The sequence below is a fragment of the Canis lupus genome, chromosome 29 (genome assembly GCF_011100685.1).
Source record: "Canis lupus familiaris isolate Mischka breed German Shepherd chromosome 29, alternate assembly UU_Cfam_GSD_1.0, whole genome shotgun sequence".
Classification (NCBI taxonomy): Eukaryota; Metazoa; Chordata; class Mammalia; order Carnivora; family Canidae; genus Canis; species Canis lupus.
This window is the reverse complement of record NC_049250.1, coordinates 20464248-20484171: the sequence shown is the minus strand read 5'-3', so window position 1 is coordinate 20484171 and position 19924 is coordinate 20464248. Positions and strand designations below refer to the sequence as shown.

The window sequence follows — 19924 nt, the reverse complement described above, 5'->3', positions numbered from 1 at the left end:
GTTAGAGATTATTGCTGTACTTGAAACAAAATCCTCTCCTTCCCCAGAAAAATCTAGGAAATCCAAGATGGTTTACCCATTTTTCTTCATCAGTCTATCAAGAATGCACCACTACTCAAGATGCTGTGTATGCAGCCTGTCCTGCCAACATTTTTAAGTCTGCAGAACAAATATAAATGGATACATGGAGGGATTCCTGGCCTCCATCCTATATAAATACAAATGCATTCTATTCATGATGATTTATATATAACCAAAACATCCTACACATTTCCTTATAAAAAGGGTTAATTGTAGACTATTAAAGATACACAAATGATCAACTAGTCTGCATCAGTCTACTACTATGGGGTTGAAGAGAGCTCCACAAAGTCACATTTGGCAATGTTGATTTAACACCTCATAAAAAAATCCAGCTGAAAGAAGAGCACTCTGGTCCTCAGACTCAGGACACAGTGAGAAGAGTTTAAAATAGGTCATTTAGCCAACTTTTTTAAAATCTAAAAGCTTGTCCAGAGCATGATACAACAGACTTTTAAATGTTCAAAGAGAATTATGAGTACTTTGTCAGTGCACCAAAATGATGAGTGACTTTTTTCAACAAAATATGTTTTAGTTCCATAATCTTTTATTTATATGTTTTATACAGAAGAATGGGGTCATGTTTTCAATTGCTGGGTTTCCTTAACTAAAACTTTTTAAATATGCTTGCCATGAAAGTAGAATAATGCTTTTATAATGTCTTTACTCTATTGGCAATCTTATATTTTCAAAATAGTTTTCTATTATTAAGACAAATCCAAAATACCATTTATGTCTAAAGAGACTCTAGAACATGGTATTACATTAAAAAATTATACCCTCCACTTTGGATTACACATTTTGGCAAGCCAGAAAACTGAGTTTCATTTATTGACAAGTAAATAGAACTCACACTGAATGCAATTGGTATTCTGCAAATTTCTTCAAAATTAATTTCCTTAAAAAAATTAATTTCCTTGAGTACACTTACAAAGATCACATGAACCAAAAAGTAGCTGAAATGTTTGCCCCATTAAATCTTATCCCTGGCTATTTAAGAATAATAAGTATGTAGCAATAGTAAATATGTCAAAGTAACTGAATATTTCACATTAGAAACCTGATTTTCTTTAAAGAAATCTTTTTGTATTTCCCAATCATTAGAAGAAAGACCAAATTTTATCTGAGCCCCTGGAACCATAAGAACCTGTTCCTCCTGCCACTAAATAGTTCATCTGGTGATCTGAAGACCAATGGGAAGGCAACGGCCTTGGTGGGGAGAATTATGTAAGGAGGTACCCTACAGGATTATGCATTAATGGATATCTTGAAAGTCATGGTTGCCTAGATACAAGGATGATGCTCTAATACTGTCATAAGTCTTTCTAATTCCTCTCTCTCTATTTCTCTCTCCCAACTCTTGAATATATCCTTATTCTCTGCAAACAGAGCTCTAACACCAGTTCTATCAATTGTTAGTTGCATAGGGTTAGATATATTAACTCCCTTGATTCTTAAATGCTTTGTCTTTAAAAAGAGACCTAATTCTTCCCACCTCTGACATCCATAGCTATAGCTATCTCAGGGAGCTCCAAATCCAAGAACATAGTACCTATGTGAGATTTTCTAAATAGTGCTTTAAGACCATCCCACCCCAAATATACTCATGTCATAGAAAGTATTAAACATTCAAGAATCTCCAGTGGAATAAGAAAATCAGAGGATCAAATAAAGAATGTTGATGGTTGAGCCATAAAGATGGCCTCTCCTTGATTACCTTAAGAACCATGAAAAAAAAAAAAAAAAAAAAGAACCATGATACACACTCTCAATTCTACTGATCCCAATAACAACAACAACAAAAAATCCAGCTATAGATTTCTTAGGTTGACTCATATAAAACCATATTTAACCATTTTGATATACAATAATAATTTTAAACAATATAAAACCCCAAACATAAGAATATTCAGGTTTAATACAAGATTTTGAGCTAATAAACTATTCCTTTACCACTAAGTAAATTTTCTAAATTTTTTAAATGAAAAATAGTATTAAAAAGACATTTTCAATGATGTTATACATTTCTTTCATTTCTTGTTCTTATAGTAAGAGCGACAGTGACAATTTTGAGTGGCTCTTTTTGATAGAATTTCCTGTATCTTACTGTCAGTGTTACAAAATCACAGGGAAATTCTTAAATTTCACATAAGTCACATACCACAGAACAGGCAGATTTTCATAACACTCAAACTATCACTACCAAAGGGAGAGGCAGATCACACTTAGAACAACAAATATCATAAAAGGAAAATAAAAGCCTCTTTGCTAGTGGTAAAACAGGTTAAGGAAACATCACTTATGTAATTGTTTATTTGGTGCTCAGAAAGAGGTAGTTTGCTGCATGCAGCCAAACACCTCCAACATGTTTGTGCAATTCTATTTCCTGTGCCAGTAGCACATTGTTCTCCCACTTCTGCTGCATTCCCAGAACACACTGTTACATGCTTCCTTCCACTATGACACTTGTCACACTAGTGATTTATTTCCTTCTGTTTTTTTTTAAGATTTTATTTATTTATTCATGAAAGACACAGAGAGAGAGGCAGAGACATAGGCAGAGGGAGAAGTAGGCTCCCCAGGGGGAGCCTGATGTAGGACTCAATCCCGGGACTCTGGAATCATGCCCTGAGCCAAAAGCAGACTCTCAACCACTAAGCCACCCATGTGTCCCCTTTCTATCCCTTCTCTTAAGTTGGAGGGCAGCCTTATCTACTTTGTGTCCTTTGCCCAGTGCCTGACACATAGTAGGTACTAATTTTGGATGAAAGGTCTCAATGATTACCATAGGAATAGACTTAGAAAATACTGATTTCAAAAAGCTTTTAGAAATCAGAATCAATGGGACATCTGGGTGGCTCAGCGGTTGAGCATCTGCCTTCAGCTCAGAGTGTGATCCCAGAGTCCCAGGATCATGTCCCACATTGGGCTCCCTGCATGGAGCCTGCTTCTCCCTCTCCCTCTGCCTGTGTCTCTGCCTCTCTCTCTCTCCCTCTCTCTCTGTGTCTCTCATGAATAAATAAGTAAAATCTTAAAAAAAAAAAAAAAAAAGTAAAATCAACAAGACTTGGCAGACCCTTGGAAGCAGGGAATAAGGTACAAAGAAAAGCCAAAGATAACTCAGATTTCTAGTTTGGTAAGGCATAAATGTGAGAAGAGTTTGAAGGCAGGGACATAGTTTGGACACATTATGTTTGAAACATTGGTAGGCCAACCAGAAGAAAAATAACTAACAGGGAGATGGAAAAATAGGTCTGGTGCTTGAAGAGGAGTCAAGACTACACAGATCAGACTTCTGGCATCTGCTATGCAGAAGTGACTGTTGAGGGCATGAATGAAAAGATCACCAAGGGTGAGAACAGAGGATAAGAGGAGAGGCCTAAGAACAAGAACCTAAGGCAATGCATGTGTTTGAGCCAGGCTGAGTCACTGTACCAGACAGGAGAGGTAGGAGAAACTGAAGGTAAGGAATGACACAGCATAATGAATATGAAGGCTGGCTTGGGGGAGCAAGATCAAACATGATGAAGAAGGCAGGAGACATAAAAGGACCAAGAAAAGACAGAGTTAACTTAAGAGAGAGGACTGGTGATGTTTAAAGGACTTATTGCAGTAAAAAGAGCAAAAAGGCACATTGCAACAGATTAAAGAATGGGAATGATTTTTCAGAAGTCCAGCTTAAAAGTAAGGCCTTTTCGATGTGAGCACCCTGCGGGGAAGCTGGGGCCAACAGGAGGCTCTCTTTCATGAAGGAGACTTGCATTTGCTTGTGAGGCTGATGAGAAGACAACAGAGGAAGACCAAGTCTTTAATTTTGATTTTGAATGTCTAGTTTGTTTTTTTTGCAGTAACACACATGGTGCGTCATTGAATGGATAATAAAAACAGCTTTTAACTTAGAAAACTTTTTAAAAAACACTTAAGAACACTTGCAAAGGAACATTCAAGTACACATTTTCTTAGTTTTAAGGTGTCATGAGTGTTGAGAGGATGAAAATTTCCCAATTTTAGCTAGTTGATGAAGTTGTTGGTCTAGCAATAGAGCAAAATAATCAAACAGTTATGCAGTTACCATTCACCAGTGAACTGGGAGCCAGCCCTTTGATAGCTCTTGTCTATTTTAGAGCTGACTGACAAGCTGGTGCATTTCCTCCCTAGACAGTATCTGCGTTGAGTGTAGTGGTTAATACAAGAGCTCTGGAATCAGTCTGCCTGCATAACTTGGGGGAAAATTGATTAAGGTCTCTTTGTCTCAATTTCCTTATAAATAAAATAGGGCTACTGAAGGTACCTACTTCATAGGACTCTTATGAAGCTTAAAAAAGTTAATACATATAAAAAGTTTGGAACTGGGGATCCCTGGGTGGCTCAGCAGTTTAGCGCCTGCCTTCAGCCCAGGGCATGGCCCTGGAGTCCAGGATCAAGTCCCATATGGGGCTCCCTGTGTGGAGCCTGCTTCTCCTTCTGCCTGTGTCTCTGCCTCTCTCTCTCTCTCTCTCTGTGTCTCTCATGAATAAATGAATAAAATCTTTAAAAAAAAAAAAAGTTTGGAACATTAGCAGATAGGTAGAAAATGCTCAAGAAAACCAGCTCTTGTTTTCCATACATTTCATTACACACATAGAAATTTGATTTTTAAATAACCATCTTGGGTTCCACTCTCTCCCATTTGTATAAGCCACCTTAACTAAAATGATGTTTGTTGACAGAGGCGATACTACTGAATTAATTCATCACAGCTCATGAGCTTTAAATTATTTTTCCAGGAACAGTAAAAACTTGTCCCTGAGCCCCATCCTCTCTCGAGTGGTTCTCCTTTGAACATAGCTATTGTTGGGAAATCAAGAAGCTAGGCAGTGTTAGCCTTCAAAACAACCTGGGCATATGGGAATTGAACCTTGGCCTCATTAGTGCCATGTTTCCAACCAGCTCAGCTAACTAAGCCATGCAGGCAGCACCTTGCAGATTTTGAACTCTCTGAAAAATGTCAACTTGTCAAATCACTGTGAAAGGGTGTTAAGAAATACTGAACGTCACCATTCTTTCCATTAGTCCACGAATTAGACAAAGGCAGGTACTGAGAAACCTAGTCCTAACTTAAAACTTTATCTTAGGTTTATACTGGCACATGGTTGGTATTCAATAAATGCCCTCTGAGTTGGCTGATCGCTGAAGCTAAATTCCTAAGCATGTATAATAAAAATAGTAACCTGCCTAAAGATCAAAATAACAGTAAGTAGAAGGTATGTCAGTATTTTATACGACTTTGCCTGGCCAGTTAAGAACCAGGTGCTCAAAGCTTTAACTATTACTCTATATACAGTTCAGGACAGATTTTTATATATGCTTCCCTGAAGGTAAAGCACTTAGCCTTCTGAGTCAACTTTATAGCCCCTTTCTGCTTTCACCTTAATGGATAACATCCGTCCACAAATTTGTAACGTCAGTGAGCTCTAATAATGACTAGTGAGAATTCCACTCCTATCCGAAGGTTAAGACATTTTAAACTTCATTTCAGAGTGTGGCTTAATTTAAAAGTTAATCAACCTCAACCTTAGAGATTTAACAAAAACATAAAAAAAAAATAAAATAGCTCTGAGACCAACCTGTGTTCTTCTAAAGACTCTAAGGGAAAGTGAAGAGGTTGATCTCTTTATTGGATCCAGCACCGAGAGTCAGCGCCTCAGCCAGCCTGCAGGTGTGAACCTCCGCCAGCCGCACCAGGGAGGAAAAGTTTCTCAGGCGTCCTCCTCTATAGCTTGTGAAGGAATAAGGACAGAAATCCTGAACGTTCTGGTCTTCCTGACAGCTCTAGATCAGTCCTTTCAGTAAACCTTAGATTTCCTTACTGGTCTGGTTCAAGCTCTTTTTCCTGCTTTGACTCTTGAACAAAGACAATGGTGAATTATTTCCAAATATTTCACTAAAATTCTACAGATCTCAGGTCTCATAATCAATCAGATTCTTATGTGTGCCATCTATAGAATTCTTTATTGATAGCACCTCAAGGTATAGATAGTAATTTAATGAGGATAGAAGGCATTTCTCACTTGTATCTCAGGTAGAAAAAAAATTTATGTATATATTTACATTATATATATTTTCATTTTTAGAAAGTAGGTGCAAAGGGATAGCATTGGGTAGCTTTGCCAAAATAATTTAACTATTCAACAAACTTGAAGTCCTCCAATTACCACCGAACACTGAGACAACAGGTATGATGAACCCCTTCCTCTTTGGTGGTAGCATTGCTATGTGGAATATAGCTGTGAATCACATATTTGAATGGCATTCAGCTTTTTCACTGCCTTTTTGTTCCTGAACCATTTGACAGGGCCATTTAATTTTATCTTGTGTTTACGTGGGTATGTTTTTTTTGGAAAACATGATCTGAAACTTAGATATTTTTCCAAGAAAGTTTTTTTTTTTAAGATTTTATTTATTTATTCATGAAAGACACAGAGAGAGAGACAGCCAGAGACACAGGCAGAGGGAGAAGCCGGCTCCATGCAGGGAGCCCAACATGGGACTTGATCCCAGGTCTCCAGGATCACGTCCTAGTCTGAAGGCAGCTCTAAACCGCTGAGCCACCCGGGCTGCCCCCAAGAAAGTTTTTTAGGATTAACATCTCCTACCTAAATTTCATTCATAAAAAGGCTAATTTGCATCATCTTTTTCATCTCTTTTCTCCTGTTCTTATTGCCTAACAAATGCTTTTTCATCCTTGTTCATTTGAGCTGATTTTTATACCTTTACTGCCTTGCTCATTTTCAAACACTGATTACATATTCTGTGCCAAGCATTGTGCCAGAGCTGGGAAATCAAGTCTTTTCTGCCATGATTTCTGCCTCCATAAAACTCATTTCTACTACTCGGACAATGTGTTGTCCTCATTATTTATAACCTGGCTTACTCCATGTACTTATTTTACACCTCTAGAAGCTCCCACAGAATCTCCACTAGATATCCATTTCAGAATTTGCTCCTCCCTGTCAAAAATTCTTTGACTCTCAAACAATTTTAGGACAGGTATCTGATGTCTGTAATACATCACATCTTCCTGTTGGAGAGCCATTTCTCCCCAAAATGGGCATCATTTGGGCATCAGCTTCTTTTCTCCAAACTTTACATTGCTTAGGAATTTTATAAAGACCATCCTTATGCCAATATTCTAATATACTTCAGCTTTCATACGTGAGTACTTATGCTGATTTTTTCCTTTATAAAAACCTTTGCTCTTCTCCCCTACTTCCCATGCTATACTTCTTTCTGTTCCTAATTGTCCTTCCCTTCTAGATAAAAGAAATTGCCACAAGAAAACTTAAACTTTGATGGGGTTTTTATCCATTCCCATCACAAAATATGATGATCAGAGTGGGGAAAAATGTATTACGATTTCAATTACATTGAAAGCAAAATGGATTTAAAAAAATAATAACCTGTGACTTCTCAAAACTGAATGCATATTTAGTTCACACAGTCAATACCATAACCATGCATCCACCCAACCAAAATCAAACCATGCTGAAGAGAACTTTTGGAAAACAAAATCAAAGCTCCCATTATCTGAATGACAAGGCCTCATCAGCAAAAGACACTTCAGTTCATTGTCAAATCATATCGCTACCAAGTCAAGGCAGATATACCTGCTCACTCAGGAGGCCTTCCCACTACCTCTTCTTTGGGAGCATCTGGTCCAGACCCAAGTTACCCTGAAATCCAAGGGATATGCTGGGGAGTCTCTCCATTCTGATCCTTCAGGAATCAAAGGTATCACGTGGTGTTTCTGAGCTACCTACTAAACTAGCACTACCCCCTCAGAGCTGAGTTTACTTTCTGAACATTTCAGAGCCTGCATTCTGGCTTATTACCTGTTGGTGTGAGAGGTGTTCTTCATGCTCCTCTCCCCATCCCACCTTGCTCTCAATCCCCAAGTTCCCTCAGACTTGATGAGCTTGACTAATATCAAGAGAATCCAAAGAATTCAAACAAAAAAACAGAACAGCATTGCAAGTGGAATAAATGTTCTATTGTAAACTGGTTAGCAATTCAAAATATGAGCACCAGAAGATATATTTAGATGTGTTTACCTGAAAGGGACACATATATTATTGATCGCCATGCAATCCCCATTATTTCTGCATATTTTATGGGACCCATAAAAGGCACACCTACTCCATACCATTCATTCTTCAGGCTGACCATTCCTATTCCCAAGCATCCACCTAAACTGAAATGCCAAAATTCCACATAAAACACTTACTAAAAGGCCATATGTAAGGCCACACAAATTATGCTGATAGTCTCCTGATAGTTTGTTGGATCACTCATAAACTGAGTTATTCCAGCATAATGCTGAGCCCAGCAGCACAAACCTATAACACAAAGTTATTCATTAGTCACAAAGCTCTCCCAGAATTGTATGTCTAAAAATTAAGAGGTCTCATTAAGTAAAAGTTAGACATTTAGGAGTTGAACAGATATATGCTTTTTCCTAAGGAAACTGAGACTGCTGGCATTAATTTTATCTATACCCATCTTTAGTTTTCAAGACTTTCCCAGCCAATGGTTGTATGACAAGAAAACAAAGAACATATGACCAATGAATGCTAGGGCATGTAATAGATGTTGGACCTCAACCTTCCCCCTAAATTCCCTGTTTAATTGTTAATGCCATTATGAAATTTATTACTACTGGTGGAAATGACCTCCATAACTTACTTGAGGCTCGACTAATTGAAATATATGACTGGGGTATCATACCTGTAATGTATTTGATTCAAGAAGGGTAACTGTGTTTTGTATCAAACTGAATTTGGCAGTGCACCTAGGGCTTACAAATCTCTGGTGTCAGAGTTGTGCTAAAGCGCCATTTGTTTAGGGAAGATTTGAAGAACACAAGTGAGTAGGAAAGAGTAGGTCCAGATGTTCTGCCTAAACCCAGGTGTGGCTCAGTTGGTCTGTTTTGTGATGAGGGATTTTCCAGAGCACAGGAAGCAGCACCTGTATGAGATTACACACAGATTTAAACCCTTTACCAAGTTGACTGCCCTTCTGTCTGATGTCTTCCTAATTGTAGTGACTTAGACAGATCTCAGGTGGAATTGTCCAAACGTACGGACTTTGTTTGCTACTACATACATTGAAAATATATAAAAAGAGCTCAGCTGCAGTTGGCTTTCCTGAAATAAAGACGATCTACTGCCAGCACGATGGAATCAAAGTTGAGGGCACTGAAAAGATTGAAGCTCAACACATCAATAATTAAGCCAGGGCTTTTTATTGTTATTGTATCCTTTTCCTCAAAAAAAAAAAAAAAAAGAAAAGAAAAGAAAGAAAGAAAGAAAAGAAAAGAAAAGAAAAGAAAAGAAAAGAAAAGAAAAGAAAAGAAAAGAAAAGAAAAAAAAGAAAAGAAAAGAGAAAAGAAAGAAAGAAAATGATCCTATACAAATCCAATCCCAAACCAGGGAAATACTTGGGTGGGGGTGGGGGAAGCAATGGATTGCTAAGCATCCATGATGCCATGTTGCTATTCAACAGGTTCGGGCTGTAAATTGGTTTGGTATGTGTAGATGACTTTTGGCTGCCTTATTAAAGGAAAATTCTTCTAGTAAAAATACACAGCACTCTTTTTTATATAGTAAACAGATGTCAGCCTTTCATTGTAAAGTATTTTTGATTCCCTAGATGTCAAATATTACTTTAACAGACAGTTCCTGTCTACAAAGAATACTTAACATTTGTAAGAGAAAATAGTGACTCCAAAGACTTTTTTTAACAGCTGATGAGGCACCATTAAAACAAACGCCTTTGAAAATCTGCTCTTACACTTTAATTGGAAGATGACCTCTGTGAATTAAAGTTTCTCTTGTGGGTGACTTTGCAGTGATAAAAACCTTGCATTTAAAGGTGTTTACCCAACAAAGCCTCCCGCCCTGAAGTCTGCGTGCCTTCATTACCTGCTGATTAGTTTTCTCTATGTAGAGTGATTTTCTGAGGTTAAGAGTATGTGCCAAAGACTGAAAAAAGAAATAGGCTTGGCCTTATCTAACATCTTATCATTAGATGTTCTTTGATAGATTGCCTGTCTATATACATTACAAAGAAATCCTCCTAATTCAAAGTTATTTGCTTCATACCAAAAGTGTTTAATTTGAGTGGTATAATACAAACCTGGATGGTTTCATGGACTTAAAAGGCTCCTGAAAAAAAAAAAAAAAAGGCTCCTGGATGGCTCAATTGATTAAGTGGCTGCCTTAGGCTCAGGTCATGATCTCAGGCTCCCTGCTCAGCAGGGAGTCTGCTTCTCCCTCTTCCCCTCTCCCTGCTCATACTCTCTCAAATAAATAAAATCTTAACTTTAAAAAAAGGCATCTTGGTAGTGTGTCCCTCCAAAAAGTGAACTATGCAAGTTTTCACATCTCTCTACCAGCATCAAACTCCTTTGCGTATGTTTGCAAACCCACTCCTCAGTTTGCACAGTGAGTCACATGGCATTTTAACCTCCTACCATCCAAAGTGATACGCTCCTATGACAGAGGAAGGAGCTGAGCCTGGGCCAGAGGACAGACCAGCCTGCAACTGGTAAATAGTGGACCAGGTCTCAAACCCAGGGTTTTTTTAATGTAGGGAAATGCCAACATCTTTCCTAGTCTCTGACCAGAAATATCCTGAAGCCATTCTACATCTTAAAAATTACTAGTGTATTTAAACATTTGCTGTATCTTACTGTTGTCAAGCATAATCTTTCTTCAAAGTAGCCTACTTAGACAGAATTATTGTAATGGATTGAATGGTGGCCCCCCCAAAGGATATATTCATGTCCTAACCCCTGGAAACTGTGAATGTGACCTTACTTGGAAAAACGGTCTTTGCACACATAATTCAATTAAGGTCCTTGAGAGGAGATCATCCTGGATTATCCAAGTGGGCCTAAAATCCAATGACAAAGGTCCTTATGAGAGATAGAAATACACACACACACATACACACATATACAGAAAGGCCATAGGAAAACAAGGCAGAGATTGGAGTCCCATAGCCACAAGCCAGGAATGCCTAGAGCCACCAGAAGCTAGAAGAGGCGAGGAAAGATTCTTCCTGGAGCCTTTGGGGGGAGCATGGTCCTGGTAACTTTTTTTTTTAAGATTTTATTTACTTGTTCATGAGAGACACATAGAGATAGAGAGGCAGAGACATGGGCAGAGAGAGAAGCAAGTTCCACGCAGGAAGCCCGACGTGGGACTTGATCCCAGAACTCCAGGATCGTGCCTTGGCTTCCAGAATGGTGAGAAAATAAATTTCCATTGTTACCAGCCCCCTAGTTTGTGACTATTTCATATTACAGTATGTTCACATTTAAAAATGTGAACTAAAATGCTTTGTGAGTTAGTTCACCCAAGAAGATAGTTAGGCTTCTTTTTGGATAAGGTTCTAGATGAACCTCCAGGGGAAAAGATGTTTTTCTCATTATGCCTAGGAGATTGACATAGATTGTGCTGCTAATGGACTTGTGAAAACTCCAGAGTCATGGAATCACCCAGAGCTTAAATTCACAGCAAAGCTTGACAGGCAGGAGAGAGAACGGATGCAAGGGGTGCAGCAAGGACAGAGAAGAGCCAAGCTTCAGCCCTAGAAAACAATGCAAAGCTCAGTCTGGCTCATGGTGGGGTAATCACGTCATACTGACCACACAGGCGGGCAGCACATTCTAATAAAGTATAAAACACTAAGAAATTCAGATCTTCCTCTTAATCATGAGGTAGCTGAGTTTAGAGAGTACATCAAAATCACTGCATACATGTAGTTGGCTCAAGAGAGTCTTGATCTAGTCCGTCCAAACACAACAGGGGCTCTGACCCCCGCCATAGCAGTGACATTTAGTGGCCATTCCCGTCACTGCACCAGGAGGAGCAAGCGCATTTTTTAGGAAATAAAAGTGGCTGGTATTTTTTAACACATTGATGCAGCTGTGGTGATCCAGACATTCCACTAGCTCCTGCCAACTATTTTTTGCTGGATGTCTTTTTTTAAGGCTCCCTTATGATCCACTTCTGCCCAGCAGCAATCCTGAAGCCTTCTTGGGAAACCAGGACAAGCTTGGGAAGAACCTGTAGGAATTCTGGAGACTCTCTACTGTCCACAGGGCAATCCTGGTTTCTGTCCCACTATGGGGTCATCTGAGAGCTCCATGCCACACCATTATGATACCCAGTCTCCTCCAAATACTATCAGATCACCGCAGGGGGAAAGGTGACATGCAGCCTGGAAAATTAAAGGAACCTGATTCAAAATCTTCAACAATGTTCCTAAACCTCATCTACACAAGCCATCCACCTGCACTGGGATACACTTGCATTTGCCCTGTGGAGACCCCACACTGGCCCGGAACCTTCAGTTTCATTCATGCCACCTCCTCTATTCTTCTAGATGCCTACCTCCACAAATTAACTGTGTCCTCCTTTTCCTTACTACCTATTTAGCTTCTCCTCATTCTTCAAAGACCAGCTTAAGATTTGCTCCAGCTATTCGAACTTCAACCTCTCATCCTGTCCTCACAGTATACACTTTGCAACAAAGGGCATCTCACACCCCCACCTCTACCCTTCTCCTAAAGAGGAGAGTGAGATTGGATGCAAGCAAACACTAGAATAAAATTGGTTCACTGTATTTTTTTTAAGTAAGTGCAACACCCGATGTGGGGCTTCAACTCATGACCCCAAGGTCAAGAGTCTTACGCTTTACTGACGGAGCCAGCCAGGTGCCTTGGTTCATTGGAGTAAGGCCTGGAGTTTCAGTGGCAGGAATATGGTATGACTGTATTGTAAATGTCATCTTTTTCTCCTATGAAATTTTTCCATCTCTCCTCAGGTTTTTTCTCCCCATCAGTCTACACTTTGATAATTCAGTATAGCAGTTAAACACTCCAGTTCGGAATATTGACTCCTTGAGCCCTAAATCATGGGTAAATCACTTGGTTTCTCTGTGTCTCATTTACTTCACCTGAACCACTGGGGGTTTGGGGGGATAGTATTGACCTCAAAGAGGAGTTTTGTGAGAGCTAAATGAGAAAACTCATTAAGGGATTCCTACAATCCCTGGCACACCACAAGAACTCAATAAAAGTTAGTTGTTGATATAGGACCTAAAGGGCGGAACTAAGGTAAGAGCTCAATAGGTCATTCAGCCTGTTTTTAGGGTAAACAGATACAAAAGCAGTGTTTGTGATTCAGCCAGGGTGCGCCTCAGCAAATCATGGCTGGAATTTCAACAAAACAGTTTGGAGCAAGGCCTTATGGTAGTAAACAGTATGCCCTTCCATTAAATGTCCCTCCCCTCCCCTTCCTTGGGAACCTTTATTAGTAGGACACAGCTGATAAAGGATTAGAAGACTCTAGCCATTTCACTTTCTACCTACCCTCCTGCTCAAGCTTTTTTCTCACTCTATCTCCAGCTTCCAATCTCGCTTTCTATCCATCCCTTTATCTTTGCTTCTTATATGTGACTCACTGCAGAACTTGCATGAAGCTATAAAGTCCTTGAGGGCAGGATTTAAGCCTTGACACATCAGCTGAAGCCCCCACACAGCCCCCAGCAGAGTGCTGAGTGCAGGACAGCAACACAATACTAATTATACTTAATAATAATTCAATTTCTTATCGCTAATTAAGAATATTTTTGTTTTCTTTATACAACTATCACCAATGTAAAAGGAGAACAAGGTAGGGCAGGACACCTTCAAAGGATAGAAGCAAGTATATGTGAAACCACAACCCAAATTTTGTATGAAGTCCTCACCAAAAAGCTTTGAGATGTAAAAACTATACTGCTACCCAGCTGTGAAATGTGTAAGAGAATTTTATCTGATAAAATTTAATCCAAATTAGATTTTTGCATCATGTTAGCAAACTTAGTTCTCCCCATAATGCTGGTTACGTGGTTACCCATGATGAGGCATGCCAAACAAGTTGAGTCTTAGCTTTATTTCTGCCTTCCAGAGTTCCAGCTAAAGGATAAAACATAAACAATACACATTCATTCTTATAAGGGACACAACAGCAATTTTTGATGTCACTTCTACAAGCTGACATAATGAAATTCCATCTTTATATCAACCAAGCAGTAAAACTTCATATCATTTTGTGAAAAAAAATCACTTCTGTTTCCCTCTAAACTCTCCAAAAGACAAACTGGATGTATGAATAGAATGAAATAATCAAGAGTCTCTCTGAGCTTTTAAGATTTTTTTTTTTTTGGTCTTTTTCTGATTATACCAATAATAAAATTCAACAGTGTTGGAACACAGAGTAAATTAAACCTGAAGCATGAGAGAGGCCTTGTAGACATCCATGGAGTAGGGGCTGTTACTGTGCATTTATAAGCAATTGTCAAGCTCCCATCGTGTCTAGGGGAAATGGTGGTGCAAAAATTATGCCCCTGCTCTCGGGGAATGAAAATCACATAGTCTCCTATAAATCATATTTTGCTCGTCTAAGTGGATCAGACGAGGCAGAAGGAGAGGGGGCTCTCCATGGCAAGGAGCTTTGATCATTTTGATCAAACACAGACCACCTCTCAGCCTTCCAAGTACCACCATGCGTCATACACATTTTCAATATTGTGTCATAATAGCTACCAGTCATTGTCGTTGAGATAAAAAAGGGATTGTAATTAAACATATGATTGGATCCAGACATTTTAATCATGCCCTCCCTCTATTTTGCAAAGCAGGCCTGCTGTCTTTTCAGCAGTCCCCTGGAACGGCGCTAGGATGACAATTTGCATGCTAACTGAAGTCATGTACCGTGCAGATTACACGAGGACATCTGTTGCTGATTGTTTGGGTCCTCTGCTTTTCAAACTCCAATATGAAAATACAGAAAGTAAAAGGCAAATTATGGAGCCTGGGGCAAGAGAGCAGACTGAGTGTTTGATTTTTCCTTCTCTCTCACGATGCCTCTAGAGGAGACAATTACAGAAACTAAAATTGTCTCCCACTTGCAGACCCCCGGCCTTTCAATAAAATCAGTGCCCATGAAATGATGCAGTCACCCAGCTGCTTCTTGTCTTAATCTTGCTCATGTTGGCCAGACAGGGACCCCATTCGCAGCTCGAAGGTCTCCGGATGCAAGAGAGGAATACAAGGGGAAGGGCACCCGCACTTCAGAACAGAGGAGAAAGAGACAGTGCCCAAAACATCTTATATCGCATAGAGAAGCTGATCAGTCGGCATGGCAAATATCCTTCCCAACCCAGTAAAGACTGGAGAATATGAAGTACCTAAGGGCAAAGGAATTTTATCACATAAACACATAAAGAGTCATTGCAGACAAGGCTTTCTCAAAAGGGCCCACATTAGCAAAGCCTGCAGAGGTGGGATAACTTCCCGGGCTTTCTTCAGGGCAAGGGATAGGTATAGAATTGAGATGCAGAAAACATTTCTTATTGGCTGGCATGTGCCTGGCACCATTAGGGACATTTCTACTACATTTTTCCCCAATTTTCACAATACCAAGAGGTGGAGAATTAACCCCCTTTGGAAATGAAGAACATACAATTCAGAAAGATTCAGTCACTTGCTAAGGTTACTCAGCTGGGTTAGAGACCAGTGCTGACTCAACTCCAGGTCTTTTCCCTCCGAGCGCCTGATGCTTTTCATAATGCCACACTACTTCCCTTCTTGCTCAAGCTGTATTATCTATTTTTCTATCCTCTGCCCTGCACAAAATTTATAACTTGGAGAAAACCTATCCCTTTTGTCTTTTGAGGGATATACTTAGCTTTTGCTTCCATAGAAGATAGGCAAAATATTTGCTTCATTGTTCAAATAAGTCCAAATTGAGAATTTACCTTTCCAGGTAACTTCAGGCTGTCTGGATGCCAGAGGGGAATGTTCCAACCACAAGAGCTGCCTGAGCAGGCCAGGGTCACTTCAAGAGGGAAGGGGGCTGCTGCCGTCTTTCCCTATCTACTCAGCTCCCCATTTAAATCCAAATTCAAGGACAGTGTTTTGAGCACTGACTTTATGTCAGGCATACACACTTCTATTAATTTGCTTTGCAGCCTGCCAGCTACTCCATGGGATGGGTGGCTACAGCCCTACCAACACCATCACCTATGCCTGAAGTGAAGCTTAGAGCCAGGAGAGAGATTGCTGCTGGTGACCCAGATGAGGTCAAATGTGGTATTGACTATAGGTCATTCCCCATCCCACACCTGGCCCCATCACCCTCGCACCTGTTTCTTATTCTGCCTATCAGAAGCCTATCTTTCATACCATTGATGAGCTCAAAGTCTCATCTACCTACCATCCTCTCCCCCAGCATCAAAGCTCCTTTACTCTGCCCCCAAGCCTCTCATTTAACTTCTTGATACCCCTACAGCAAGGGTTCACAATCTTGTGCTTGAAAATCACCTGAAGGGTTTGTTTAGTCTCCTCTGACCACCTCCAGATACTCCAATTCAGTAGGTCAGGATGGGACTTGAGACTCTGCTTTTCTGACAGGCTCACAGATGATGCCAATGCTGCTGGTCTGGAGGCCATCCTTTGAGAACCACCATCAACCTGACTTCCAGCTCTCTGCTACTCTCCTACTACCAGAGGCCCCCCACCGCACTGGTAGGCAAAGGGCTGGGTCACTGGGGCCCTATCAGCCTAACCCTCGTGCTCACCAGGACTGCCAGGCAGATGTGTTCCGATCCCCTATATCCTGGCTTGGTGTCACTCCATCATCACGGGCTTCCTCTCTACTTTAGAAAGGAACATGGCACAGCCCCGCTTACAAGCATTTCCTCAGGAAGCGTGGCATGGAAGAAGTTTTACAGATCTTAGAGTCACACTTCTATTACTGGATGTAGCCCTGAGCAAATTCTATACCTCTCTCTGCCTCTGATCCCTCAGTCTCAAAACTGGCATTAAAATGTTTACCTTCTAAGACCTGGTCAAGACCAAAAGAAAGAGCCTAGTAATACCCCTCATGCAGAATAGATGATTCCTGATCCAGAATAGAGGCCCAATACAAATGCATTTTATTATCCCTCCTTTCTTCTCTTGGGTTGTGCACAGTTCAGTGTCTGAGTCCACATGCTGCAGCGGCAGTTGAGCGCAGACACAAACCTGCCAAGACAATGAATAAGATAGACAGCAAACTCCTAACGGCCCTGTTCAAGGCATTTTTCAGAAACTCGGAGTCTGCCCTCCCTCCTGATTGCTTTATCACTTGGGTACGGAGTGAGGGGAATTTGATTCTGCCACACAATTTGCTGGATATTTTTAGAGGAGCGCAGGAGGCAGGACCCTTAGTGTGAGGTGAGCTGGAGAAGCCAGAGATTTGCTCTTTGTCCTTGGACCTCCTTCCTGGAGACATGCGGGGACCTCAAGCTGAGGGGGGTGCCCCAGCTTAGCCCCTAAAAAGAGCATTGAATGCAAGAATTCCTTAGGCCTTTTAATTTTTTTCCTTTTTAAAAATCCCTTAGTCTCTGAAATTTTGTAAATATTTATATATGTTAGTATATTTTTTAATCCTTTAATTTCTGCTTTGTACTGTTTTGTGGAATATTTATTTTCTCTGCTTATTTACTCTGTCTTATTTTTTACCATGTAGACTAATATAACTACTCTTTCCTTCTTTACTGCCTGCTCATTTTAATTTCATGTATCCCATGGGCAGTTTTTATAATTTTTAATTAGATACACAATATAAGATAATATCAGAGAGGAGCGACTGGGTGGTTCAGTCAGTTAAGAGTTTGCCTTTGACCCAGGTCATGATCTCAGGATCCTGGGATTGATCCCTGCATTAGGCTCCCTGCTCAGCAGGGAGTCTGCTTCTCCTTCTTCCTCTACCCCTCCCCCCACTTGTGTGCGCTCGTGCTTTCTCTCTCTTTCTCCCTTCCTCTCTCTTGCTCTCACTCTCTCTCTTAAATAAATAATTAAAATAATTTTAAAAAATAAGATAGTATAGAAATCACATATTACAAACAAGCAAAATGAATACTTTTAAAAAATCATACTCCCACACACCTAAAGATGTGTGTGTGTGTGTGTATATATATATATATATATATATATATATATATATATATATTTATATATATATTTCCAGACTATTTTCCTGGTAAAATATTCTAAATTTCCTCTTAGTTTGTCTACTTTTATCCTTTTTTAACTGTGTATATTTTTATTTTGTCATTTTTCTAATTCTCTGGCTTAGCTTTCTCACCTTTGACTTCTTAGTTTCATTGCTACACTGTATTTTGGTTTTCCTTAGCCTGATACTTGGTTAGCTTTCTAATAGTTTCTCATATTATTTATGTTCATAACAGCTTTTAAGCATAGTCCTTGTTATTATTTTAAGTAAGCTTTTCATTTACTTTGCTTATTTTTATTTAGAGGATTTTATTTTCAATTTTTTTCATTTTGCATCTATGAGTAACCCACAGAAAGATCACTCACACAGGGTTCACACCACAGCAGTCCCTCAAGCTCTTCACAATAGAGGTCGTATCCCCCCTCAATGCTGAATCACTATAAATCATTAAAATTTATTTGAATCAAGTAAGGAAACCCAGGATTATAATAATTTTACCCAGATAGGCAGCACACTTGGGCCACTGGAGCTATGTAACTTCGTCCACATCTTCTCCAACCCCACATAATGGGAGTGATATGACCCAACATATATTAAATACATATGGCATATATAATCACAGACATCCAGAAAGAATTGGTTGCATCACAACATGATGCAGAGAGCAGGAGGCTCCATTCAGGGTAGACTCAGGGTAAAGCCTCTCTGATTTGAACAAGGACTCTGTTGATATAAAACTTTCCAATAAAACTCCATGAACAGATTCATTTTTACTGGCTCCTCAACCAAGATTTTGGAATCCTATATCCACTTGTCTCTAAACTATTATCAACAATATGACCCATCATTTATTTAAGCAGAGTTCCCAGAGAACCCTCTTAGTATCTGAGTTTCCCTAATTCTACCCCTTTATTAAAAAAATCAAAGATACGTTAATGTGAGCATGAATGCCCCTTGCATGGTTTAGAGGTTACAACAATGACTGCTTCAGGGTTTGTTATTTTGTTTAATTTTGTTTTCAAGTAGGCTCCACACTAGGACTTGAACTCACAACCCTGAGATTAAGACATGGGCCAAGACTGAGAGTTGTATACCCAAACAATTGAGTCACCCAGGCACCCTTGTTTCATATATATATATATATACACATACATATGAATGAATTCATCCATTCATATAATCATATATATATACATATGAATGAATTCATCCATTCATATAATCATATATATATACATATGAATGAATTCATCCATTCATATAATCATATATATATATATATATATATATATATATATACATGATTTCCACCCCAAAAGCCTTCAAGATACAGAGAATTGGATCAAACATTTTCTTACCATAGAGCTAGATGCCATTTTCAACTGGCTTGGATCCCTGAAAAATAGCCTCATTAGTCTGATTCCCTTGATTTAATATTTCTTTCACTTTTTATACTTCATATGTAGGCCAGTTGGAGGCCTATTCAAGAGAGGAATTCACTCTTTTAGGTGTAATTGTCTCAATGACATCCGCATCTACCAACCAGTACTCTACCACCATAGTGCCTACCCCACCCTTTGTCCTGCTAAGGATTTGAGTTCCTAAGACATACCTCTTTTTGCATTAATTGTCCTTAGACATTTCATGTTTTACTTAGTCATTATTTCTTCCTCCCCGTTAGGTTAATTATTTGGTCTGAAAAGCCTAAAAACTCTCAAATCAAAAAGAACATAGCCATTCCATGCCTTTATCTG

General features: G+C 39.5%; 1 long non-coding RNA gene across 1 annotated transcript in view; it reads right to left on the bottom strand.

Moving 5' to 3' along the window:
- The window catches only part of LOC111093222, a 54649-nt gene that overhangs the window by 21138 nt on the left and 13587 nt on the right, over positions 1 to 19924 (bottom strand). Inside the window, exon 2 of the long non-coding RNA XR_005380866.1 lies at positions 5688 to 5839. This is a non-coding gene — a long non-coding RNA (uncharacterized LOC111093222). The remainder of the gene's footprint in view (positions 1 to 5687; positions 5840 to 19924) is intronic.